We start from the raw sequence: 27,774 nt of genomic DNA on the forward strand, positions 1-27,774 counted from the left end.
ATCAAAACGTTAGGGAAGGTTTTCGTCCTTAGCAAATGATGATTGATATTTTCAGTTAGTTTTAATTGAAAATAGTGCCGAATTAGACTACTCCAAAAACTCTTCAGTGGAAGCCATCACACCCAACCAAATAATAGAAAAAATGAGCTTTTGTGTTTGTTGGCGAAGCAGAATATTCACAGACTTTTTCCCTATCAAAAATACACCTATTTTGAACTTTGCTTAATTACTGTTGGATATTAGACCTATTCAAAATATAAGGACAATTCTAAAACTTTGTTTCAGAAGAAAATTTAAGAAATAATTACCAATGCGCCTTAAAGCCACGAAACATACAGGGTGTCACAGGGGAAAATTTAAAAAAAAGCTAAAACACGTTAACTCTGGTAGGGATGTGCTTTCTCTGAAAGGTAATTTTATTTTTTATATGTTTAAGCTTTAATTTTTTACGTTGGTCTTTTAGAAATTAAATGAAAACCAAATTACTTGATTTTAACTGTTTTTACTGATATTTTATTCATTTTATAGTAGGAAATCTTGAAAATGACCTCTATTGACTTCCATGCATATGTTCAGCTGATCGTCAAAGCGTCGTCTCGCATTATCTAACATTTCTGGTGTTATTGACCTACACTCTTCGATGATTTGGGCACGTAACTCCTCGAGGGAATCAGATTGTATGTCATAAACTTTGGTCTTCTAATATCCGCAGAAGAAAAATTCCATGGCACCAAGGACAAGCGATCTCGCAGGCCATTCCACTGGTCCTCTTTTGCCTATCCGTCTTCCCGAAAATTTTTCAACTAGAAATTGTGGAAGAGCAGCAGTTTCGAGTAGAAATTCCCCATCTCGTTGAAAAACTATCATAATTCTCGTTCTAAGAATGCGAGGATTTTGTTCAAGTATTTCAGTTGTCTTGGGAAATATGGCGTCTTATAGGAGTTGTAGATAGTTTCCCCCATTTAAGTTTTCAGGAATTAAAAATGACTGAATAATGTGATCACCCAAAGTTCCTGTTCAAATGTTCATTTTTTGGGTTTATTGAGTATGGGTCTCTTGGAACAAATAAGGGTTGACGCTACTCCAGAACAACAGTTATGTCTGTTTAATTGCTACAAGACAGAAGTACAAAAATAAAAAAATAAAAGCTTAACCACGTAAAGAATAAAGTTGCCTTTTAAACGAGGAGTAATACAAACCTTCTTCTAATTTTAAAATATCAGAAGGGTGAGTTTCAGGAGCACACGGATGACATTTTGAAACCAAATTTTTCGCCAAATGATGTACCCCTCCTTTACAAAATTGATGTGTTTTAGCGTTTCTCCTGTTTCAGAAACAAGAGAATAAGTATTCAGGGTGGACACTTTTTCATAGGACACCCTGTATTTACAATTAAACTTCATGATAGCTAAGTCAAGTCAATAATTTATTTTTTAAGCAATTATATGTACCAGGTATACAAGTATGAAATGCGGATTTTGTGTTCGAAAAATACATGTCAAATTTGAAACAACGATTAAAGTTAAATTATTCAAAGTATGCTCCATCGCTAGCGATACATTTTGTCCATCTGTCAGGTAATTCATGGATACCACGCCAGTAAAAAGTTTCCTCTTTTGCCGCGAACCATTTATCTAACCATTTTTTCACATCATCGTACGAACCAAAGCGCTGTTGCGCAAGTGCGTGACCCATAGATGCGAACAAGTGGCAATCGGAAGGGGCCAAGTCGGGGGAGTAAGCCGCATGGAGTAATACCTCCCAGTTGAGCGCTTCCAACGTGTCACGAACCGGTGTTGCCGTATGTGAAGGAGCATTGTCGTAAAGAAAAATGACTTTGTGTTGTCTTTTCTGATATTCTGGTCGTTTCTGGAGCAGAGAACGGTTCAAATCAAGCAATTGTTGTTGATAGCGTTTGGTATTAACCGTTTCACCAGACTTTAACAGCTCATGATAGACCACTCCCTTCTGGTCCCACCACACGCAAAGCATCGTTTTCCTGCCAAAGCGAGTCTTGCACTTGAAGTGGATGATGCACCTGGATCTACCCATGACTTCTTGCGCTTTGGATTTTCAAAGTAAATCCACTTTTCGTCACCAGTGACGATACGATCCAAAAAAGACTTTCTTTTGTATCTTTCGAGCTAAATTTCACATGTGTTTTTGCGTCTCTCTATTTACTTGTCATTCAACTCATGTGGTACCCATCTACCGACCTTTTGAATCTTTCCCATCTCTCGTAGGCGAATGGAAACAGCTTGTTGACTAACGCTTAATTGCTCTGCAAGTTGTTTTTGTGTTTGTGCATCGTCTTCGTCCAATAATGCCTGCAGTTCTGCATCTTCATACTTTTTTGGTGGTTTTCAGCGTTCCTTGTTCCTAACATTAAAATCGCCACTTCTGAAACGCCGAAACCATCGTTCACACGTATCTTGCGATACAGCATGTTCACCATAAGCTTCTTGAAGTAATCGGTATGCTTCAGCAGCAATTTTCTTTGAATGAAAACAAAAATTTAATACTGCCCGCGAATGCTCTTTATTTGGCACAAAGTTCGACATATTGAGCGCAGTACAACACTACTATGCAAACACTTTTACAATTTATCATATAGTCGTGGCTATCACTTGTCGATGGCTATAAATAAAAAAAATAAAAAAACAATCATTATCTTACTTCTTGTACTGATGCACTATCGGTTTTTCAAATCCGCATTTCATACTTGTATACCTGGTAAGTCAAGTATTTGTGCCTTTAGTGTTAAAGTAAGCCATTCTGATCGAAGGACTCCCTGTATCACTATTTGAGGAGCAGAACGCAACACCCCAAATTTGACTTTTTATGTGATGAAACTGTGGTCACAGCTTGAGAAATTTTTCCCAACTTTAAGACGCATTATTATTTTGGCTATTTAGGCGTAACTAAGATATACTGCTTGCTCTAAATATAAGTCTCAGCTGTCTGGTGGAACAGAAAAACGAATGGCTCGGCATATGTCTGGCTAATCAATGGGTCGTTCAGAGATTCTTTAGCGTTCGTTATTTTACGGCCCATCTAATCAACCACACATAAATAACCAGGCATTTTTCCACCCTATCTGCCTGTTTCCAGAAAGATAAAAATCGGCCGCGCCACTGTTCGGCTGGTGGTCCTTTTTCCGATTTTTCTTTACAACTCTCTCGAGGAATGTCAGTTCATTATTTTTCTAATTAACTACACGTTTAGCCACCGGATTTAAGAGTTTTAATTAAGGGAGAGAATTTGTGAGTTAAATGAAACACCTTGAATAATGGGATATTTTCTGTGGCGTACGAACAAGAGATTTTTGATGAAGTAGGTACAGTTAAACTCGTTTCACATTGCAAATTCGCTAGTAATAACATAGTCCGACTCTGTTCTTCGATTCTACTGTGCCTCAATAGCTGAACGGTAATAAATCACCATTAAGAGCATTTTTTAGAGTTAATTGACTAAAAGTTTGGATTTTTAAAATGCTAGTTAAGGTAAATTATTATCTGATCCGAATTTTTACAGTTAGCTAACTGCCTTTTGATGTCATTTCGGGCTTATCTCAAGCCGATCCATATGTTTTCACGCCCAATTAAGAACACGAAAACAGCTGTGGGTTTATCTAATTTATTTTAAAGGCCAAATAATTATTAGGTTTTACCACTCAGACGGATTTTTGGTTTGATTTGAGCATTCGAATGCGTTAACCGGGAATCCTCTCAACCGTTTGATTTAAATTTACCAGGCTCTAACTGGAAACTTTTTGAGTGCTCTAGGAGCGGCGGATGAATCACTTAGAGCGTCGCGAGATGGCGATAAATCAGGGTATGATCGAAGGGATGCTCTTGCCATACAATCAACGCCTAAACAATATATTTCAATTACCCCCAAAGCGGAGCTCCGAACGATGTCACTTTAACTACTTGTTTGTTATTTACAGCTCAACGCATATCCATAAAAGGGGAGAACCAACCCTATTTGCGCCATTGTTTATTTCGGCTTAAAGCTCTTCTGATTATCATTATAGCTCAATTCTTAGCCTCTATCTCTTATTTATAATAAGGCGGTCCCTTTGTTTGCAACTTTATTGTCAAACGTATAGGGAACTAAAACTCGTTTGGATAGAATTAGGCCCAATTCTGGATGGCGGTTCATCAAGTCGAGTGTGATTGGTGTTTTTCTCAAAAATGTACTTGATTGAAAATGGGATTGAGTAGGGGTTCGGGTTTCTGTGATACACTCCCTCTCACCAGATTTTTTTCTTCAAAGAGTATGTTAACTTCGTTATTTCTCAGCCCTTTTCTCGAATTTCAGGCTTATTCAAACAGTTTTAAATTTCTGTCTGAAAACTCCTGGAATCTCGAGCTAAATTAGTAAAAATGGATTAGTTTAAAGTTTTGATTTTGATTGACAGATTGGTTTGCTCTAGCGAGCGCTTTTTAAAAATTCCTCAGAATATCGACTAGTTCGAATCTTCTCATGATCTTTTTCTCCATCGTCAGTTTCTTCCTTCAATGTAGCAAGGAGATTGACAATATTGCATTAGAAATTTACCACTGATTCAGACTTTTTAGAAAATACTCTACTGTCCAGAGCTTTATTTTTGAAAATTTTCCCACAAACTCTAACTTCCGGCTAGAAAATAACACTCGTTTTATATTCCCCGAACATCCAATAATTTCTCCAATTGCGTGATGACTAGTATTACATAATTCAATACCAAGCCGCGCCATGTATCTAATATTCCATTAAAGTATTGTCTCATTCAGACTGTTAATAAACCTTTGACATTCATAAATCATAGTTATTTTCTAGCTTTTCAGCAGTATTCTTTCAGTGCTTTATCACTAATCCAGAAAATTGACATAGAAAGCCCTCTTGTACTTAAAAATCGTTCCCTCAATAAGAGTCGCCTACTCCTGTCACATGCAGAAAGCGGGATTTCCCCAGCAACTTAAAGTATTTGTTCGCCTCTTCCCGGTAAAGAAGAGCGGTCTCGGATGGACGGATTTGAATCCACTTTAGGGATTAAGGTCCTAAATACACTACACTCCAACCGCATTTGAAAACCGTTGATTTTTTCTATTATTTAAATCCCTTGCAGCCGAGCTTTCGTCCGAGTTTTACAAAACAATGAGGTCTGATTACCGGGGTTCTGTTCATGGCAGAAATCTCACATTATAAAGCAGAATAACAGATTAATCACTCAGGTCTTCGTGTTGGCTCATCGGGAACCGTAAAAAGTGTTTTATCTAAAGCAGAGCAATAAATACGAAATAATGTACATGTGCCATTACATCTGGGATATCTGGCTCAGTGGAAGTGTTAACATAAATTTACTCTAGAACAGCTCTTAAATAGATAGCCCTCTTGAACGCCGTTGAACACTTAAAACCATCCGGTTTAAAAATTGACGGTTTTCGGCGGTAGTTCTCAGGAAACCCTCTAGTTTTCACTTAAAAATTAAATTAACAACCGTCTTTGTATGATACACTTGAAGCGTAAAAATACTTCGTGGAAAAATTACAATTCCTCCTCTAAGTCGATGTCCATGGAAAGCCAATTAATTTTTGCAATGACTTCTTACCGGAAAAAGAGCGATATGTTTCTGCCTGAAGAAACGTCCTCCCTTTCATTTACCCCATGGAGCGACCGATATTAAAAAAAATCGCTTTCTATCAATCAACATTTAAATCGGGGAGAACTTCCGGCAGAATGGGGCTTTTATATGTGGGGACGGATTGTTTGAAATGCCATAAACAGTCTAGAAGAAGTAGTGAATATCACAAACTAAGGAAAAAAACATTTCAATGAAATTTATGTAAACTGGCAGTTAAAATTAACTTTGACTACAAGTTCATGCTTTACTAAAGAAAGAAAAATGCAAGGTATTTCAAAATGAATCTGCCACCTATTTACATAGGTTACTGTATCCGAAAGAATAAATAATGTTCATACGAACATGTATCCGTTTTCGTTTCCTGTCTAAAATGCAGGGCGATAAAAAATTATTATTTTTAGTTTTTTTCCTTATAAGTTCGTTCAAGCATGAAATATTTTAATGAAAATTGGAGGTGTGTAAAATAGGACTATACACGTTTTTAAAGAAAATAACGTGTTTCAACTTTTAGTATAGTCTTTCACAAAAAAATATTATACGCCGCTGGTTAAAAAAAAAAATTCTGAATGCTTCATATTTCTATGAAAAAAGAGGTTTCTTGAACATTTCCTTTAGTGCTAACCAGTTCCATGGAAAAAAAGAAATGCGACAATCTGCAATTGTTTAACACAATAAAAAAACACACTAGAAGTTTTTCAAGCAGGTGCGATAATATGCAAAAAAGGAGCAGAGCATGCATCCTTACAGTTGGAGGGGTATATTCAACACCACAGGTAATTTGTTCTGTTATCACTTTTTTTTTTTTTTTTTTTTTTTTTTATAGAGGAGGGAAACCTTCGAAAGGTACCCGGTCCGATGTTCGAGCGACCGGGTTATGTGGGATTCGTCCCTGAATGGAACGCCTACCCACTAAAACCCTCCTCTCTTCACCCTGGATCTCCCCGGAACCGCCGCTAGGCATTTACTTCGGGGAGGGAGGGTGGTGGTGCTCTCCGGCCGGGAATCGAACCCGGGTCTCCCGCGTGACAGGCGGGGATACTGACCACTATACTACCGAAGAGACTTATAAGTAACTTAATGTACCTAAAGTACTTTTGTACTTTTAATATTAGATAGCAAATAATGTGCTTTTCCATGAAAACACTTATGAAATATGAAGCATTTAGAAATTTGTAATTATTTTTTGTAAACTCGTAGCGTGTCACACTTTTGATTTAAAATATTCAGGGTCACATCGTGGAGACGCCACTGGTCAAAGTGGAGGTATTACTTCCCCTCAAAACATGTGGCTACACCTATTTCACGTTTCCCCAATTTCCTTAAAAATATTTTATGCCTGAACGAACTTATCAAGAAAAAACTAAAAAAATAATAATATTTTATCACCCTATATTTCAGATAGAAAGCGAAAGCGAACCTATCTTCGTATGATTTGTTTCATTATTTCGGTCATAGGAACCTACAGTAAGAGATTGGCAACTTATTTTGATACATCTTATATATGGAGTGATCGGTGTTGTGTAGTTCTACTCCCATAAACTTCTACAGAGGTGATCTGGAAGAAGAGGCAGAAATATTCCAGTGATATGGTGCATTAGGTCTCCTGATCTGGGCCCCTTGGGATTTTTTTATGGAGTGTATTAAAGGACAAAGTAAGGTAAAATAATTATGTAGTAAGAATTAATTTTTAGACCTTTTGAATTTGTGAAAGTCTATGTAAATCCGGTAAATACCAAAGATAAATTACATCATTGGATTATTTAAGAATGTAACACTCTGAAGAATAATCCAGAGGTGTTAAGAATGTAATTTTGCAAAAGTGGAGAGCCCGATTACGCATCCAGGAAAATCGGGGTTACTTTAAATACTTCCTATAATTTTTTACATTTATCGTTTTTAATTATTAATATAAATTATTTTTATTTTTTATTTTATTTATGAGTTCAGTTTTTGCGGTAGATCAAAAAGTCTGGGCGGCCATTCAATTGAAACCAAACAATTGTCAGATTTACTTCACAAAAATCTATAATTTTAAGCTTATTAGTCATTTTCTTAATTCGAGAACGCCATTATTGATCTAAAAAGAAGCTTCAAACAAATTATGATACATTTTTATGTCATTTTCTATAAGTGATATCAACGTTCCCACCAACCAGTATCGATAACTATTGAAGTGATTGCAAATTGGTGTTCGGTATGAGAAAAGAAAATAATTTTTTTCGACGAGAAATTTCCAAGAAATAAAAAATTTGGAGAAAAGGCTAATGTATCATAAAAAAAATTAATACGATGCAGCTACCCAGTGAAAAGTTCTTGTCATGTTTGCACGAAGATAGCTAAGAACTGATCACTTAAACATTGCAAATAAATATGCATGTTACATAAAAATAATTCCTTTACTAATGAATAAATGCCCAATGGGTTTAATTGAAATTCATTAAAGCATTTTTTTGATATAGTAAGAAATATTTTTTTTTTCAACCAATTCGACTTTCAATGGCTTCCGAACGAAACATTTTTTCCAAATAATTTTTGAACCAAATCTGAATGTAGGTGTATTGACCCAAAAGATTTCACGATAACATTTTTGACATGTATTTTCTGGACACTTTATACTATTATATTATTTAAAATTATAAGCCAATATATCTTGCATTTATTAGCAATAAACCTTTCCAGATTAATAGGAATTATTATGTATATGTATGCAGGGTGGTACATTTAAAACAATTCATTTGAAATATCTTGAATGGAATTTCTTTACTCTGAAAACCCCGGGACGCGTCAATTTTACTTTGAAGGGAGGCATTTTTAGATCATAATTTCGTAGGTGTAGGGTTATTCCCCTAAACGCAGTGGTAACCCTTTCAAGAATCTGAAATGGTACGGTGATCAAGTTGCACATCTAATAAAACGTATTGCAATTTTCTTTACAAGTATACTAAAGTTTTTTTCTCCACCTTTGAATATTGCAAAAAAACCGTTTTAAAACATCGGTGAAATAAATCGAAAAAAATTACCTAAACTTTATAATAATAAAATCACCAATGCTATAAAAAGTAATGTTTATCATCAAATTCTTAAGTTCAGGTGATAGGTTTTGTTAGCATTGAACGGGTAGTTTTGTCTCTATTTTACACTAATCAGAATTGTACCGCAGAATTTGTCGATTCATCCAACGATGCGAAGCATCATGATTTACATTACTGCAAAGAGGATTGAAATTGTCTTCATTTATTTCAAAAACAATGAAATGGCCCGAGAAACTTCAAGAATTTTTAATGGAAGGCATTCTGGTAAGAATCTGAGCCATCTTTACGTGACAAATTTAATATCTAAATTCATGGAGACTAGATCCGTTGCTAACAAAAACATGGAAGCAGACACACTGTTACCAACGAGGCTGCACAAATTGCAAGTTTGGGACATATTGAACTGGATCATGTAAATCAAAAAAAGTTTATTTCAAGTACCCGAGAATTAAAAGCAACTTTAGATATTTCACGTAGTAGTATTCAGAGGATTTTGCAAAAGCATCATTTCCATTCCTGTAAAATGCATCTCATTCATGAGTTCAATGAAGATGATCCACAACACCGTATGCAATTTTATGAGGTAATGAGTGGAAGCATTTAGATCAGTCCCAATTTTTTATATTCGACATGCTTTTTCGATGATGCACATTTTTTCTGACGGGTTTTAACAGACATATTTGTAAATATTGGTGTGACGTGAATCTTAGAATTATAAGAGGGCAGCATTCACAGTATCCAGAAAAATTGAATGTGTTGGGATTTTGGGAAATTGTATTGTACGACTTTTTTTCTACTTGATAACCTGACGGTTGAATCTTACTTAATCTGTTTCAAGACTTCATCTACCCTCACATCGTGGACATCTTTGAAACGGAAGATCAGATCTCAAAGAATAATGTATTTCTGCAACAGGATGGCGCTCTGCCCCACTATGCAGTTCCTGTAGGTAACTTTTTGGATCAACATTTTGCCGAACACTGGATTGATGGAACATGTTTCATTGAATGACCTCCAAGATCGCTTGATTTAGCACCATTGGACTTTTTCTTATGGAGTCGTTTAAAAACTGTTATTCATAAAACGAAATCTACCTCTTTAGGAGACCTTCGCTACCGAATAATGATAGCATATGATGAAACAACTCTCGCGATGCTACAAAATGTTTGGATGTAGGTTGAAGAAAGACTTTTTTATTGTATGGAAGTAAATGGGTCGCAATTTGAACACTTAATTAAGTGAAACATTATGTAAAAATTGATTTATTTCACCTATGTTTTAAAATGGGATTTTACAATATTTAAAGGCTGAGCAAAAAAATCTCAGCATGCTTATAAAAGGAATTCAAATATCTTTACTGTGATGTGCCACTTGACCTCTCCCCGTGCTATTTAAGATTCTTGAAGAGGTTGCCATCCCGGTTAGGGGGATTACTCGACACCTACGAATTTATAATCTGAAAATATAGCCGTTAAAAGTAAAATTGACGTGTCACGGGGTTTTCCGAGGGAAAAAATCCATTCAAAATATTTTGAATTGCCACTCTGTATATAGAGGATGTCCGTTTATGCAACTCAACCGTGAAAATGTCGTCAACCGTAAAGATACGATGAAATCGAGGTAAAGGTGCACAATTCGTAGTTGAAAAAATACCTTTTCAAAATAAAAAAAAATACTTATGCTCTTCGGAGGTATTCGAAAAAAAACTAAAATTATGAAAAATGTGTTATTTCGTCCTCAGCTCAACATGTGAGGTAATTCAAAACGATTGGCGCTTCACCATTGCAATTTTTTTCCGTCTACATTGAACTGAAAGCAGTTCTTGTGCAAATCATTTTTCCGAAAATTATTTCTCTTTGCATAGACTATCTGCACCAACAAGTTGTGATGTTAAACCGGCCTCAAATAACAGACTAACTAGAAAAATTACCAGCAAAGACACAGTGACGTTGTTGCTCACTATTTGAGGATGCGAGGAAACGTACCTTCAAATCTTCAGAAAATCGAAATGTTTGGACAACTTGACGGTAGCTTACCTTCATTTACAGTTCTCATTCGTTACATTGTCATTTTTCTGCGATAAACCGAATATAGAGGTAATCTCGTTCTCGCTGTCATTAATGCAAGAACCCCTTTGTAAGACGTCTTTGACAAATGACAATTTGGGTTTCGCCGATATTAAAATTGCCGAAGGCAAAAACGCGCGGTGGTAAAACACCTTGATTGATATCCTCCTACACCACAACAAAAATCCAGAAAAGCCCCAGGTAACGCTTCAACTCGGCGAAATGATTAGATCATCGTTCATGTCAGCACTAAACGATGCGATGGCAGCTCTTCCACAATGCTGGATTTATGAAGGCTCATTAACATAACGCGACCCGAAAAGAACAATGAATTCGCTGGCGAAACTGCCGGGACCAGAAAAAGCTCGATATTTCATCGATGCGCCATCGGCTTGACAAATGTGAGTGCCAATGCCACTCGCATTAGCCCGACCCCAACCTCAAATCACTTCCGATTCTTCTTGTTTTGCGAAGTTTTGTTAGTAAAAGTTTCTAGAAAAATTGCGAAAATTTCGTCCGTTAACCTACATCCCTTTGCCTCCCTAATACTAACTTATTCATCCCTTAATTTCGGACGTGGGTTGCAGTTCCGGATGTGCTCCTCATAAACATTTAAAGAGTGAAATCCCTCGATTTCCCTGGGCCTATCGAGGGTAAATTAAACATTCATCCGCATCTTCGGGTTTAGCTGAGTCGATTTAAAAAGGTTTGACTTAAATTCGTAAACGAATGCGAAGCTAAAGGCCTGTCAAATGCAACGCGAACAGGCCGCGTGCCATGGATATATGCAACTGATATACTGGCACACGTGCCAATTAATGAGCTGTATCGGACCGGTGGAACATAAAATTAAATAAATAGTTAAACACACAAAACGCATCTGCCGTTGGCAGGACTTGATAAATGGACTGCTTGATGGTCATTCCTGTGTCGGTAGAAGTTTAAATTCTGCAGCTTCAAAGCTCGACTTCCTGCTATACGAAACATTGAATGCGTCCGGAAATACCGCGCGTCTTAAAAAATTTCCTCTCTAGTAGGATATGGAATTATTTGACCGCGAAACCGTATATCTTTGATATGTTCTGAGTAATATCAAACATAGATGGCCCAAAGTAACATCACTTAAAAATACAACTCTGTTTACCTGTATTATCAGTTGGGTTTTATGAAAAAGGGTCTTTTCCAAGATTCCACGAACTCGTGTGTTGGTTGGTTAAAGCTTTCTAAGTGCAAAAAATGATGTTTACCTTCGAACAAAAAGCCTTTATGGTTGAGTCTTATTTTCGAAATGACGAGTTTATAAACGGACAATGGGCCTATAAAATTCAACCCTGTCTTTAAGAGTTTCGTGAAAAGTTTCCCCACATTACGGTGCTGGAATTGCAATTTCACGACGCTTTGACTTATTTTATGAAATCGTATCGTGAAGCTGACAGTGATAAAAAAAATCGGGAAGTGGTAGACCAACTAAACGAACCCCAGAACTTGAAAATGTGAGGCGAGTGGTGGATGGCTATCCCAGCACACCTTTAAGACCATTTCCTGTGATAGAAATAGTCTGAAAGCTGAAAGGGACCTACAGACGTACTTACAACTTTACTATATACAGGGTGAGTCGGGAGGATCGTGCCAAACTTCAGGAGCGTGTTGTACATGAAAAATAAATGTAAAAAAACTCAAATGTTGTTATCCGATTTTCGTTTGTTTACAAGTTATAGCGTAAATCAAATTAAAACATAAAATTAAAAAATATATATATAAATTTCATAAGAAATTCCATAAATTAACGTTTAGATATCATAGTGAATATTCAAAAATATTGTCATTAACTTCTAAACATTTTCGGCTTCGTCTATGAAGAGCATTCGTTGCGCTACTGATTTTTTCATGTCTTTCTTTAATAGCAGCTGCAGCATTTCTAATGCGTTGAATTAGTGCATATTGAGTGTCCACTTTTACTCTGTACACTTCAGTTTTAAACCAACCCCATAAACAATAGTCTAGTGGTGTGAGATCTGGAGACCTTGGAGGCCAACTAATAGGGCCATCACGACCAATCCAACGTCCGGGAAAGGTACGTTTATGGTAAATAGAATCCTAGTTAAAATTTTTTATTTACGCTATAACTTGTAAACAAACGAAAATCGGATAACAACATTTGAGTTTTTTTACAATTATTTTTCATGTACAACACGCTCCTGAAGTTTGGCACGATCTTCCCGACTCACCCTGTATATATAAACAATCTTTATTTCCTGAGAAATAGGCTATCGACCTGTTAGGTCTTTCTACCCGTGATACAATGGTAATCTTTTAGTGACTAAATACTATCACATTACATCTGGAAGTGCTCCCAAAGGGTGCTCGAAGGGAAAAGGAGGTGGGATTGTCTTGTCTGTCTCGTTAAGCAAAGTGGGCTCAGTATAGTTGAGTTGTTGGTGTTCTTTTTCCATCTGTTCTGTAATTGTCGTAGTTTTTCTGTTATTCTTATCATGTTTGTGCGTTCATACAGTAATTGGTTGGGTGGGGTGTGTAACGGGTTTTCGGGGTGTCTTAGTTTTGTGATTAGTCTTAGTGCAATCTGTTCTGTAGTCTGTATGTGTTTGCTTGTTTTTTCTGTTGCATTTGCCCTCAGTACGTGCCCGTAGTCCAATAGTGGTCTGCATATGGTTTTGTATATTTTTATGGCAGTTTCCATACTAATCCCTTTGTCTTTGTATGTCAGTGTTCGGAAGTGTTTTGCCCTTTTTATAATTTCTAGTTGAATATTTCGTACGTGTTTCGTAAATTTTAGTTTATTGTCTATTGTTATTCCCAAATAGTTCACGTCGTTCCTTGGTTTAGTCATGTGTCCGCCTGTCATTATTGTTGGTGAGCTGCCTTTGATGTGGTGATTTGAAAGTAGAAGTTGATTTTTCGTGTCGTTTGGCGTTAGTCTCCATTCGTAAAACCATGTCATGGTTCTGTTTGTCAACGTCTGAAGCTTTTTCACGGCTTTCTTAGTAGTCTTGTCGTGTGCAATCAGCGCTGTGTCGTCCGCGTATTGCAAAATGTATGATGTTTTGTCTATGCATTCCTTGTCCTGTAGATCATAGTTGTATATGTCGTGGCAGTATATATTGTAGAGCAGTGGTGAGAGCGGCGAACCCTGTGGTAGCCCCTGTTCCGGGGTGAAGGGGAAGGAGAGGGCAGTGTCAATTCGTACCTGAAGTTGTCGGTTTTCTAGCAGATTTTTGATTAAGTAGATTAGGTATTTTGGTGTTTTCAGTTCGTGTGATTTGTATAGCAGACGCCCATGCCAGACACTATCAAAAGCCTTATTAATGTCCATTAGTAGGCTCGCCGTTTTGCCCCCCGCCAGTTGCGTAGTTTGTATGTTGTTCGTCAGGGCGAACAGCGGGTGTATGGTCAAATATTTTGGTTTGAAACCAAATTGATAGCTTGGTATGTGTTTTCCGATCAGTTGTTGCAGTCTGTTTTTTAGAATGTGCAACTTTACTAATTAACATAAAAAAGCAAAAGGACGCAAGAAAATAAATTTTTATTTTGAATCTTAGATTAGAATTTCGAAAAATTTAACTCATATAACGCAAAAGTCACAATCATTACAATTACTATACGAATATGTTTAAAAAACATATTGCTGTTATGAGCTCTACGTTATTAAAAAAAAAGTATTTCCGACTTTTTTACAAATAAAACTCCTAATATTTCTGTTAAAGGTAGTTGTAAAACCACCCTAATTTATAATCGATTTTAATGAAGGTTTAGATCGTTAAAGACTTTTATGGTATAATTATTACCTACAATTTTCATTCCATTAACTAAATCAGGACAAGTGAGTTTAAAAAATATCTAAATGATAAGACTTCTTTACAGAGCCATGCGTCAGTAATGGTGTTCTGTAGAATCAATATTTAAGGGGCATTTTTTACTATTTTTGACTCTACTTTCACCTTTTCAAGTTTGCACCAACTGTTCCAAACACTGTACATCATTTATATTTAATAAATTTCATAATTAATTAAAAATAAATTACATATAATAATAAAACAAAAAATAATTTTTATTTAATTACATGATTTACAATAAATGCTCAAAATGTTGTCCATCATTTTTCAAACACAAATTAACTCTATGTTTTACATCATTAAATACTTTAATGGGAGGAAAATATGTTCACATTCTTATCGAATTTTGTCCTTAAGGTCGTCAATTATGTGTATCGGAGTTTTAAAAACTGCATTTTCAACGTTCGGAACAAGAAATAGTTGAGTGCGGTTAAATGCGGAGATCTTGATGGTTAGATGCAGTCCGTTTATGAGCTCATTACCCCATCGTCGTAATATTCCTTAAGATGAGTGAAAATTGTTCTAGCTGCATGAGCCGTTGCTCCATCCTGTTAAAAGTATCCGTACCGCAATTCGTCAAAGTAAAGTTGATTAATGACTTCACTATATTCCGATATCGATCAGTTGTGACGGTGTCATCGAAAAAAATAGCTCCTGCTAAGTCTTCATGAAATAGCAACTCATATTCCAATTTTTGAGAATGTAAAGATGTTTCCGCAAACACATGTGGATTCTCTTCGATCCATATTCACAAATTTTGCGAATTCACATAACCCGACAAATGAAACCGTACTTCTTCAGCAAAAAATGTCAAATCCAGACTGTCGTCGTGCATTGTTTGCTTAAACAAATTGCAATATCTCAATCTCTTTTCATATTTCGAGAACTGCAGTTCTTGTTAAAGATGTGCTGGGATTGTCATCCACTACTCGGCTTATATTTTCAACAAGTTCTGGAGTTCGTTTAGTTGGTCAGCCATTTCCCGATTTTTTTTTGAATACTGTCAGCTTCACGAAACAATTTCACAACATAATTCAAAGCGTTGCGAAATTGCAATTCCAGCACCGTAATGTGGGGAAACTTTTCACGAAACTCTTAAAGACAGGGTTGAATTTTATAGGCCCATTGTCCGTTTATAAACTCGTCATTTCGAAAATAAGACTCAACCATAAAGGCTTTTTGTTCGAGAATAAACACAATTTTTTGCACTCAAAAAACTTTAACTAATCAATACGCAAGTCTCTGCAATCTTGGGAAAGATTATTTTTAATAAAATCCAACTAATAATGCAGGTAAACAAAATTTCATTTTTAACTGAGTGATTTTTAAATGTTCGAGATTACGCGGAACATATCAAAGACACACGGGTTAGGGCTCAAATAATTTCACGGCCTATTACCGAGCAATTTTTAAGACATGCGGTATAAATGTTCGAACATTTTTTCATATTATTCGAGAAAACGAAATTGATTTGGCAATATCTTGATTAAGCTATAAAGCTAGTCTACGCAATCAACGATAAGGTTCACTTCAGCTGGAAAGCTGTATTTCTAATATAGACGGTGTTTGGTAATACGACGCATTCCCTTAGGAGGGGGACAGGGCGTGAAGCAGTGAAAAAATTTTACCGTTACATACAGTTGTACAATAAAGTATACGCACCCCCCTCGAAATATGGAATACTATGAAAAACTACGACTAGGTTTTGAAATTATCCTAAAAAGGCAATCAACGCAATTATACACTGACTTTCAAAAAAACCGCAACACCAAGAAGAACACATCGTACACGTTTGAAATTCTGGCATTACGTTGAGTCGGGTAATAGATAGAAACGATCAAAATATCAAAAGAAAATTATTGTGAATAAGTGAAAAAATTTAATAATAATTTAATAATGGGTGGTATCTCCTCTTAAATTAATACATTCCTGTAAGCGACGTGGCATGCTTAAAATTAAATTGTCAATATCTTCCTGTGGTATTGTATCCCAGGCAATCTGCACCTGCTCGCGGAGTTCATCTATGGTCTCTGGAAGGCGAGCTAAACGTTGAAGTCTCCGACCCATTATATCCCATATATGCTCTATTGGGGACAAATCTGGAGATAGAGCTGGCCAAGGCAAAGTATCCAAATTTTCAGCTTCCAAATACCTCAAAGTATCGTTGGCTACATGTGGTCGCGCATTATCCTGTTGAAATGTGCTTCCAGAATGGTCGTGCATGTATGGTACAAGAACCGATTCTAAGATACTATTAATGTACCTCTGAGCATTTAATCTATCATAAATGAAAACAAGAGGAGACCGGCTACCATACTGGATGGTACCCCAAACCATGACACCTGGTGTTAAACCAGAATGACGCCTTTCCAAAAAGTTCAAATTTAATCGCTCTCCTCTGCGCCTTCTAACACGTTACCGTCCATCAGATCGCCATAATCAAAATCGGCTCTCATCATTGAACACGATTCTTCTCCACTCATTCACCCATTGCACTCTCTAGTTTCGTGATAATGGAAGCCGACGCATAGGACGATATGAATTTAGTCCAAAACTTCGAATTCTGCGATACATCGTACCAAGGGAGACCCTTCAATTTAGGGTGGCCACCCAGTTAGCACCAAGAGACGGAATTGTTTCAAACGGGGCGCCTGTCGCTGAACGACGAAGTCTCCGGTTTTCGGGTCGGTTCGTCATTCTTGGACGGCCACTACCACGATGAAGATTTACTGACCCTTCGTTAGACCAATCTCTCCAAGCTCTTAGCACTGTTGATGCGTTTCGATCCAATCTACGTGCAATTTCGCGGAAAGGTAAACCTGCCTCGTGCATACCAACAATTCTTCCCCTTTCAGAGGGAGTTAACTGCCGATAAAGTGCATTTTAGCGTACACGAGGCATTTTACACTACCACACATTTAATATGGTACTAACAATAATACCTTTATCGCTGTCTGCCTGTAAAAAAATTTGCAAAAAGAACGATCGTCACAGGTCAAAAAGTTAAGAAAAACTTTATATCGCATTAAAATACGAACTTGAAATTTTTATCATTTTTTTTCTCTTTACAAGTCTAAAATCATGCCAAAATTTCAAATACATACAATACGTTCTTATTGGTGTTGCGGTTTTTTTGAATGTCAGTGTATAACAACGTACTATATCAATCTATCGACCGTAATAGTCAAATCTCTGAAAAATATAACAAAACGTTCATTTTACGGACAAAAAAGTATACATACTATTTACAAAACAAGATTCACCCTTTTTTGTTTTTAAATTCTGTTTCGATTATGTTATTAGTTTATGATCGATTGAGGTTTTGAAGAGCTTCACTTATTTAATTAATAGTATATGTGTAAAAATGGGCAATGAAACGAAAGAAATTCCATACGAAGTGCGTGAAATAATTGTCAAATTAAAACGAGAAGGAAAATCACATCAGAAAATTAGCAATATCGTGTCAAAACCAAAATCTAGTGTGCAAACAGTGATAAGAAACTATCTTAAAAGTAATTCTTTGGAAAATAGACCTCGAAGTGGACGACCTCCTAAATTAAGTGCTAGAACAAAGCGACAAATTGTTAAAATTGTCCGAGAAAAACCTACAACAACAGCAATTGACTTAGCCCAACAAGTTGAAAATATTACAGGAATAAACTTGCATCCTGAAACAATCAGATTAGTTTTACGAAGTGCCGGGTATAACAGCAGAATTCCACGAAAGAAACCACTAATTAGTGATACTAACAAAAATAAAAGAGTTCAGTTTGCAAAAGAATATTTAAAGAAAGATGAAACGTTTTGGAACAGTGTAGTTTTCAGTGACGAGAGTAAGTTTAATTTACCTGGATATGATGACAAACAAAAAGTCTGGCGAAAACAAAACTGCGAATTAAAACTGGAAAATATTATTCCAACAGTAAAGTACGGTGCCGGTTCTCTGATGGTATGAGGTTGTATGTTCGGATCTGGGGTGGGGAATTTGGTCTTTATTTGAAAACATTTTGGACCGTTTTGGTTTTCTGAATATATATTGAAAAACAATTTGATCCCTTCAGTTCGCAAAATGGATTTAAAAGACTAATGGATTTTCCAGCAAGATGGAGACCGGAAACGTACCAGTGGGATTGTTAGAGAATGGCTACTGTATCATGTTTCTCATCAACTTAATTATCCACCTCAATCACCTGACACAAACCCTATAGAAAATGTATGGGATTATTTAGATCGCCGAGTCAGGAAACACAAAATTTCAAATAGGAACGACCTGAAGAGAATTCTGCTGGAAGAGTGGAACAAAATACCAACAGAATATTTAAAAAAATTAGTAAGATCGATGCCCAATAGACTAAAGGCCGTGTGGAAAGTAAAGGGGAACCAGCAAAATATTAGTTTTTATTTATTGTTACTTTTTTCTAAAATTAAAGTTATCCGTATGTATACTTTTTTGTCCATAAAATGAACGTTTTGTTATATTTTTCAGAGATTTGACTATTACGGTTGATAGATTGATATAGTACATTGTTATATAATTGCGTTGATTGTCTTTTTAGGATTATTTCAAAATCTAGTCTTAGTTTTTCATAGTATTCCATATTTCGAGGGGGGTATGTATACTTTATTGTACAACTGTACATGTTCCAAAACTCAGTTGTTGTTGCGTTATTTTGATTTTAATTTTTTTTTATGACTGAATGACTTCGGAGTGATTTTTCAAAAAATCTTTTGATTTTTTTTACGCTCTCCACTCGATTCATTGCCCAACACTATAATCTTCCGTATGAAATGAAAAATGTCCGAAAATATTTGGATTATGTGAATATTTTAAGTAAATACTTTTATAAAATAATTTTTGAAGATTAGTCACTCAATTACTTAGAAGTTTTTTCCCAAAAATGTTTAAGGTAACATGTGGGCAAATTACATTAAAAACTTCCTCATTTCAATGGCTTTTCACTGAGGTATTACATGTTGAACAAATCAAAGCTAGTTTTTAAAAAAATTCACAAATCATCAAAGTGTCGCAAAAAAATAACGAAACATGTTACAAAAATAAGAGTAAAAATGATATTTATTTAGATTTGTTTTGCAAAACAAAGAAAAAATTATTTTTATTACCTAAGGCAATGCTTGAAATAATGGCCCGTTCTTCAAATACATGCACGTGCCGGTTTTCTGATTTTTGTTCGGGTCACCCGTATATTAAAGTAAGGATGTCCAGCAAATGCACGTCGAAATTTTATCATAAGATTGTTTGAGTAAATATATTAAGATTTGGTTCAAAAATTATTTTTAAAAAGTATCTTCTTTAGATACTATTGACGGTCAAAGTTCTTGAAGAAAAAACATATTTTCTGCTATATCTAAAAAATGCTTCGATGTATTTTAATGAAACCCATTGTGCATTTATTTATTAGTACTGGAATTATTTTCATGAACCGTTCATGTGTGTTGAGAATATGTAAATGGTAAGTTCTTAACCATCTTCGTACAAAAATGACGAGAACTTTTCAATTGGTAGCTGTATCATGTTGATTTGTTTCTGATGATGCATTAGTCCTTTCTCCAATATTTTTAACTCTTGGAAATTTCTTGTACAGTTAACATTTCATGCCGAAAAAAATTATTTTCTTTTCTTATACAGAACACGAATTTGCCATCACTTCGATAATTATCGGTGCTTGTCGTTGTGAACTCTGATGTCACTTATGGAAAATATCATAAAATTTATCAAAATGTTTTGAATATTTAATTTTTTTTTTTTAATCAATGATGACGTTCTTTAAAGGAGAAATAACTGATTTGGTTAAAATTAAGGGTTTTTGTAAAGATAATCGAAGAGTTGTTTGGTTTGAATTGAATGACCGACTAGATCTGCAGTGAAGACTGAATTAATTAAAACATAATAGTTGAATAATGAAAAACTATAAATATAAAAAAATTAATAATTAAAACTTATCATATCAGGAATTCAAATTGACTTTCATTTTCTTGGATCCATAACTGAATTCTGCATTGGCAATTAAATTGAATTTTCCTTAATAATTCTGGATTTTTCTTCAGAACATTCTTAAATAATACGATGCCGTAATTCTTTTTCAAAGTTTACGGGACTCGCATAAACTGCTACAAATTCAAAATATCTTAAAATTAATTCTTTCTAGTTACTTACTATACCTTATCTTGCCCACTAATGGATGCAATTAAAAAATTTTTGGAGTTCAAATCTGGACACCTGATCGGCCATTCCCCTGGAACATTTTTACCTCGCCTTCCAATTCACCTTTGGGGAAATGCACGGTGCAGAAATTCGCTTACGTCCGAGTTGCGGTGCAGAGAAGCACCGTTGTATATAAGCGTTAGTTAAGTGTTAGTCCTCTGAAGAAAAAGCATATTTTCCATTAAACCTAGTAATATGTTCTGTGGAAAATCTAAGTCATTTTCTCCATTCAATCTGCGCTGTAAAATAAAGAAACTTAGAAGGAAATCGTCGATAATTCCAACCCAAAATATTAATACGAAATATATACACCTGTGTATATATATATATATAAATAGTAATTTAAAAATGAAAATAAAAGAAAAAAATACGTTTGGAAATGTTCCAATAGAGTCGTTGAAAGAAAAGGAAACAGGATCGTTTAGTTCGTTTGGTGAGGTGGACTTAAGAATCGTTGAGAATTTGTTCAAGTCTTTCGGTAATTCTCATGATGTGTGTGAATTCATTTATTAATTAGTTAGGTGCCTTACTTTGTAGTCAGTTTTAATACAATTTCTTTAGTCGCCATTGTGTTTTTCTTCGTTTTTTACACTGCATTTGTCCTGAGTAAATACTTGCAATCCAACAATAGTTTGCAGATGAACTCGCATATTTTTGTTTACCGTTTACGTGCTGATCTCGTTTTCCTTAAGCGTTATTGATAGAAAATGTTTTATTCGTTTAGTAATTTTTGTTCACATATTTTTATCATGTTTAGTGATTTTAAATTTTTTGTCGATTGTTATGCAAAACTATTTTACATTGTTTTTTGGTTTAGTTGTGTAACCATCTACTATTAATGTCGCGGATTGTGCTTTAAGTGAATATTTAGAAGGTAGAAGTAAATTTTCGATGGCATTTGGTGTTGGTCGCCATTTAGAAAACCATGTCATTGTGTTGTTTGTTAGTGTCTGCCGCCTTTCCAGCGCTTTCTCAGTCGTTTCGCTATGTAGAATAGGGACAGTTTCGTCAGAGTACTGCAATATGTATGTTGTTCTGTCTGTCATACCTGGATAAGGTAAAAAAAGTAAAAAGAACGGCATATCTATCATCATCATAACGAACTGCATCCACGGCGACATTGGAAGTACTGTATTTTAGTCCATAGATTTATAAAGGAACGGGAACACATATTTAAAAGTGAGGGTATAAACCAGAACAGAAAGGAAACAAGAAAAAACACTAATGAACAATGTCAAGAGAAGTGGAACGAAATACCAGAGATTCAATAGACATGAAAGTTTATAACATGGCTCAATGGTTGGGTAAAGAGAAAATATAGAGAAATCACTGATTATTTAATCAAATTAAGAGAAGGAAAAAACTATAGAGAAGGTTCATACAGGACAAAGAGTAGTCGACTGAAGAAGGATGAACATGAAATCCGAAGTGAGGGCGATATGGGAGGTTCACAAGATTCACTGGAAACCAGGAATCTTGCATTCGGGGGCCGATTAACATCGTCAAATCATTGGCGTCCGGAAGTACATAACATTTACCACCAATCCGCTATGCATACATGTATGTACATACAGGGTCAACAAATCAAAATTTGACACTCCCTTAATTTTTAAAAATAAAGAGTTTTTGGATAGTGTATAAAATTTGCCAAAAGAGTTCTTGAGAAGAACAAATTTTACATAAAATTTAACCTCCAAACTACATTCTTTGCAAGCCACACCAAGCTTCTTAAAAATTTTAAATGGGCCGAGGAGCCATATGACACTTTAAATTTAAAATCTCACAAAACTACACTCAATGATGTAATTCGATTTAAAATCTATCGATTCTTTTTTTCGCAAAATAGCTACAACTTTCGCAAAAATGTCACATAAACTTAGTTAAATCGTACGTAAACACTGAAAAAACTTATTTGTTCATAAAAAAAATTGTTTGTTTTAGATTTTGTGTTAAAAAACTGTCTGTATTTAAAAAAATAAAAAACAAAAGGATTAATTTTTTTGTAAACATAAAATTGAGAACAAATCAATTTCCTATCAAAAAAACAAGTCTTTTTGTTAGACTCAAACCTCATTGTAATTTGCCCAGCCTATACCTATTTTAAAATTTGTGGATTACGGTAGTTTATTATTTAATAGGTAATCTAAAATTGAAAAAAAAAAACAAATTACATGTGGATAATCAGAACTGAAACTCTTTCGAATCAGGTTTCACATGATCTACAGTGTTATTTGGGATTCTGAAATTGAATGCAGTTTCGCGAAAAGGAGTTGTTTTAGTGAATGCGCATTTAACTTAAAAATGTCCCCTCCTTGAAAATCAAATCGACATGTCACGGCAATTTCTAATATCTTCATCGTAGTTCGAAATAAGCGAGATGCAAAGTTTTCAATGGTTCACTCTGCACTCGTATATTGACATTTACATGGTGGCCCATATAAAACAGTGCACCTAAAATATATTGAATAGAATTTTTTTCTTCGGAAAACCTTGAGACATGTGAATTTTATTTTAAGGGGTACATTTTTAGATTAAAAATTTGTAGGTGTAGAGTCATCCCTCTAAACAGGATGGTAACCTCTTCAAGAATCTTAAATTGCATGTGGGGTTAAATGACATATTAAATAAAACTTATTTCAATTTTCTTTACAAGCATGCTGAAATTTTATTGCTCCACCTTTAAATACAGTAAAAAACCCGTCTTAAACCATCTGTTAAATAAAATAAAACAAACATCTTTTTTAAGTAATGTTCATTTAATTAAGTATTGAAATTGCTACCCATTTACTTTCATACAATAACAAAGGCTTTGTTCAACCTATTCCCGAACATTTTATAACATTTTGAGAATTATTTCACCACATGCTATCACTATTCGGTGGCGAAGGTCTTTCAAAGAGATAGATTTTATTTTATGAAGTACAGTTTTTAAATTACTCCTTAAAAGAAAGTCCAATGGTGTTAAATCGGGCTATCTGGGGGTCATTCAATGAAACCTCTTCTACTAATCCAGCTTTTGCCAAAATGTTGATCAAAAAACGTACAGGAACTGCATACAGAATATAAAAAATTGGGATTGATCGAAATATTTTAACTCATCACCTCACAAAATTGCCTACAGTGATTTGGATCGTCTTCATTAAGCTTATGAATAAAATGCATTTTATAGGTAATGAAATCATGCTTTTGTAAGATCCTTTGAATACTACTAGGTGGAATACCTAATGTTGCTTTTAATTCTCAGGTGCATGAAATAAACTTTTTTTGATTTACATGATCCAGTTCAATATGTCCCAAAATTGCAATCTGTGCAGCCTTGTTAATAACGATGTGTCGCCTTTCATGTTTTTTTTTATTAGCAACGGATTCAGTCTCCATGAATTCCCATATTAAATTCGTCACATAGGGATGGCTCAGATTCTTACCGAGGTGGCTTCCATTAAAAATTCTTGCAGTTTCTCGTGCTATTTCATTGTTTTTGAAATAGATGATGACAATTTCAATCCTCTCTGCAGTAATGTAAATCATGATGCTTTGAATCGTCAGATGAATCGACAAATTTCGCGGTACAATTTTGATCAGTGGAAAATCGAAACAAAACTACCCGTTCAATGTTAACAAAACCCATCACATCACCTTAAGAATTTAATGGTAAACGCTATTTTTTGTGGTATTAGTGAGTTCACTATTATAAAGTTTAGGTAATTTTTTTCAATTTATTTTACCGATCTTTTAAAACAATATTTTTTTACAATATTTAAAGGCGGAGCAAAAAATTTTCAGCATACTTGTAAAGAGAACTGCAATACGTTTTATTTGATGTCCAACTTGACTTCCGTAGCTTTTCAGATTCTTGAAGGGATTGCCACCCCGTTTAGGGGATAACCCTACACCTACGAAATTATGATCTAAAAATGCCTCTCTTAAAAGTAAAATTGGCATATCTTGAGGTTTTCCGAAGAAAAAAATGTCATTTTAGATATTTCAGGTGGATGGTTTTAAATAAGCCACCCTGTCTGTATATTTACCGATCAGAAGCCTGTTTATTTCTTATTAACAAGTTGGACTGGGATCAACTAACATGCGGAGTCCTCAGAATGGTATTACCAAACTCGCTGTATTTCCACTTTGTTCAATTGTTTCCTCAGTGTTGATTTTTTGAATGCTCAAATTCGCCATTAGAAACTTCGCATAGCATTATTGTCTTAACAAACGACATCCCCCTTAACTTCTCGCATCTTCCGTTTTTGCTAAAGGAAACAAACTTAACAACCGCAATGTTAAATTCAAAGGATTATCAAATTAAACCGGTCTTCTAGAGTAGGAAAACAGTGCTCCGTCATTCTGGAGAACTTGTAATCCAGGTCGTAAGCCGCATAATCCCTGTCGGGGTGCAAAACCTCGTTTCGGCATTATGTGAGTTGAGTGGTTGAGGGTGTAACTAACAAACAAGCCGTTAAGTGACATCTTAACGTGCTTTCTTACTCATCGATCGAACGAGGCGATTTTTTAACCATGGAAAGCAAAATAGGCAACACCCTTGGAAACGCGAGAAATCGTGTTTCCATCAACCGCATCCAGACGTAACCAAATCCCGAAGGATGCGCCGCAAATGTGTTTGTTTGCGACAGGATCCCACTTCATCTTGAAAATTAGCCGTAATTAATGCCGGACAAAACTCCAAAAGCTCCACTAATTAAAGCACGGACAAAATCGGGAGATAAAGAGGAATTAAATTTATTTTCCTTTTAGAAATTAATTATTCGCATTCATTTCGAAATGGTCACGTTCGTAATTGCGTTCGCATCGAAACACTGGATTAAGTGGAATTTGTTACAATTTCTTAATAAGACCAAGAGGAACATAATATATAGAGTGGACGAATATTTTTCATCTCGTATAATTGATCAAGGGATCTCTAATAAAATATTTTTACTTTTCAGGAAACACTCAATAATTTTTTCAATGCCAGAAAAAAGAACAATGCCAGATTCATCCCGAGATTTTGACTAAAGCCGTTTACAGGGTGTAATATTTAACTTGAAACACCGGAATATCTCAAATAATAAGCACTCTACGAAAAAAATGCCTATTATGAAAGTTCAATTATTTCGTGGGGAAAACACAGTGATGCTAAAATTAGTGACCCTCCGCCCATCCTTGTAAAGGGGGGGGGGAGGGCAACTTTGAACTTGAACTCGAAATAGCATCACCCACTTTTTATTGTAGATTCAAATTCTGCGGCAAAATATACGTGGAATTTGTCTAGAACATTTTCTTAGATTCATGATAGATGACGATGCAATCAACTAAATGTAATTTTCCTTTCGCTTATGACTGAGCCAGTGAACTGGCCTGTCAGACCACCAGATCTTACTCCGCCAGATTTCTTTTTGTGGGGCTATCTCACAAACGCAGTTTATAAACAAGTGCCAACGAGACATGATAATATGATCGGGCGTATCAGAAATGCTCGTGCAGAAATTTCGGCAGACACACTTCTCAGTTGTGTTCGGTCATTTGAAATGCGTATTAATTAGTGTATTGATGTTGAATGCCCTAATTTTGAGTACTTACTTTAAAAACTAACTGCAGTTCTTTTTTACATTTATTTTAAAACAGATTTCGTCGAACGTTGCGGAAGTCATATGCGAAAGGAAAATTAAATTTCGTGGATTACAGCGCCATCTGTTATGAATCGAAAAAATGTTTCGGGCAAGTTCTATGTATTTTTTGTCGCAGAATTCGAATCTGTAATGAAAAGAAGGGGATGTCGTTTAAGAATTCAAGGTTACCCCCCATCGCTCACACAAAGAGAAACAGAGGGGCACTAATTAATCAATATATATCTCCCTCGGAATAATTAAATTTTCATAATATGCATTTTATTCGTAGAGCGCTTATTATTCGAGATATTGCGATGTCTCAAGTTAAATATTACAATCTGTACATCATTAGAAAAATTCTAAAATTATAAATGTGCACTGCTTTAGACTTTCACATTTCTGTTTCACGCTGTCTTCTACTTAACCAAAAATATCTTGAAAAAAGGTCAATTGCGGATACTGATCCTTGGAGAATGGCTTTTCAGATTTTTTTGGTGTCCGAAATTTTACTCCTCTCCGATGTTCTCAGTGAGCAGTTTCTATATATCAACGATAGTCGTCGGCTAGAGAAGTAGATATTTTATTTTTATACTGAGTGTTTAGTGAACGGATATCGGGTGGCTTAACTAATTTACAGCCTCCAGATCGCCATTAAGACGCGTGTTTGTATCAGGCCTTAAAAGCTCGAACTTAAAATATATCTCTTAAAAGTGTTTGGGTTACTTAAAAATGCTTTTAGGGAGATATAGAGCGCCGCCATGGTTCGCCTCAAGTGGCTATCTGCGGTTTCTCGAAAAAATCCGGGTATGAAGGCTTCAAAAAATGCACAAAGCGATAAATTTATCAAACTTTTTTCACAACGTAGCCTCTTTGCGTCCCTTAATCTCCATCTGTGACGTTTTTAATCATAGAATCGGCACCAATTAAACGTTAAACCCATTAATTATGCATCGATTTTCGCTTTGAACGAATAGCGAAAACTGATCGGCGACGTTCTCTTATGTGGGCAATAAATTATCTCGTGAAGCCTGTTATTTGTCTGTCTGGAGATCAATTGACAAGCAATGTACAGACCATTTAAATTCAAAGTATTTGCCATATTTCAGAATTGTTTATTAGCTGTAACGCAAATAAAGGAGAAGCTCTTCGTAACGTACAATTACTTGCATATTGCATAGCATTGCAAATGAAATTGGTTTTGATGAATATGGAATGGAACATTTCAAGTATAATATGGCCGTGTCCCGCCACTGCTTATGCATATACAAAATATTCAACCTATAATCTACAAATGATAGTTAGAACTAGAAGTTACTTACGAGGGATTAGTTAAAGGTAAAAATTCGAACTCAATTAGAAGTGAGAAC

The 27,774-nt window shown here is 35.3% G+C and overlaps 1 non-coding gene across 1 annotated transcript; it reads right to left on the reverse strand.

Moving 5' to 3' along the window:
- Positions 1-6,617: 6,617 nt before the first annotated feature.
- TRNAD-GUC (transfer RNA aspartic acid (anticodon GUC)) lies at positions 6,618-6,689 on the reverse strand. The gene has a single exon. It is a non-coding gene; the product is annotated as a tRNA-Asp (tRNA).
- Positions 6,690-27,774: the final 21,085 nt, after the last annotated feature.

This window comes from Euwallacea fornicatus, chromosome 2 (assembly GCF_040115645.1).
Source record: "Euwallacea fornicatus isolate EFF26 chromosome 2, ASM4011564v1, whole genome shotgun sequence".
Classification (NCBI taxonomy): domain Eukaryota; kingdom Metazoa; phylum Arthropoda; class Insecta; order Coleoptera; family Curculionidae; genus Euwallacea; species Euwallacea fornicatus.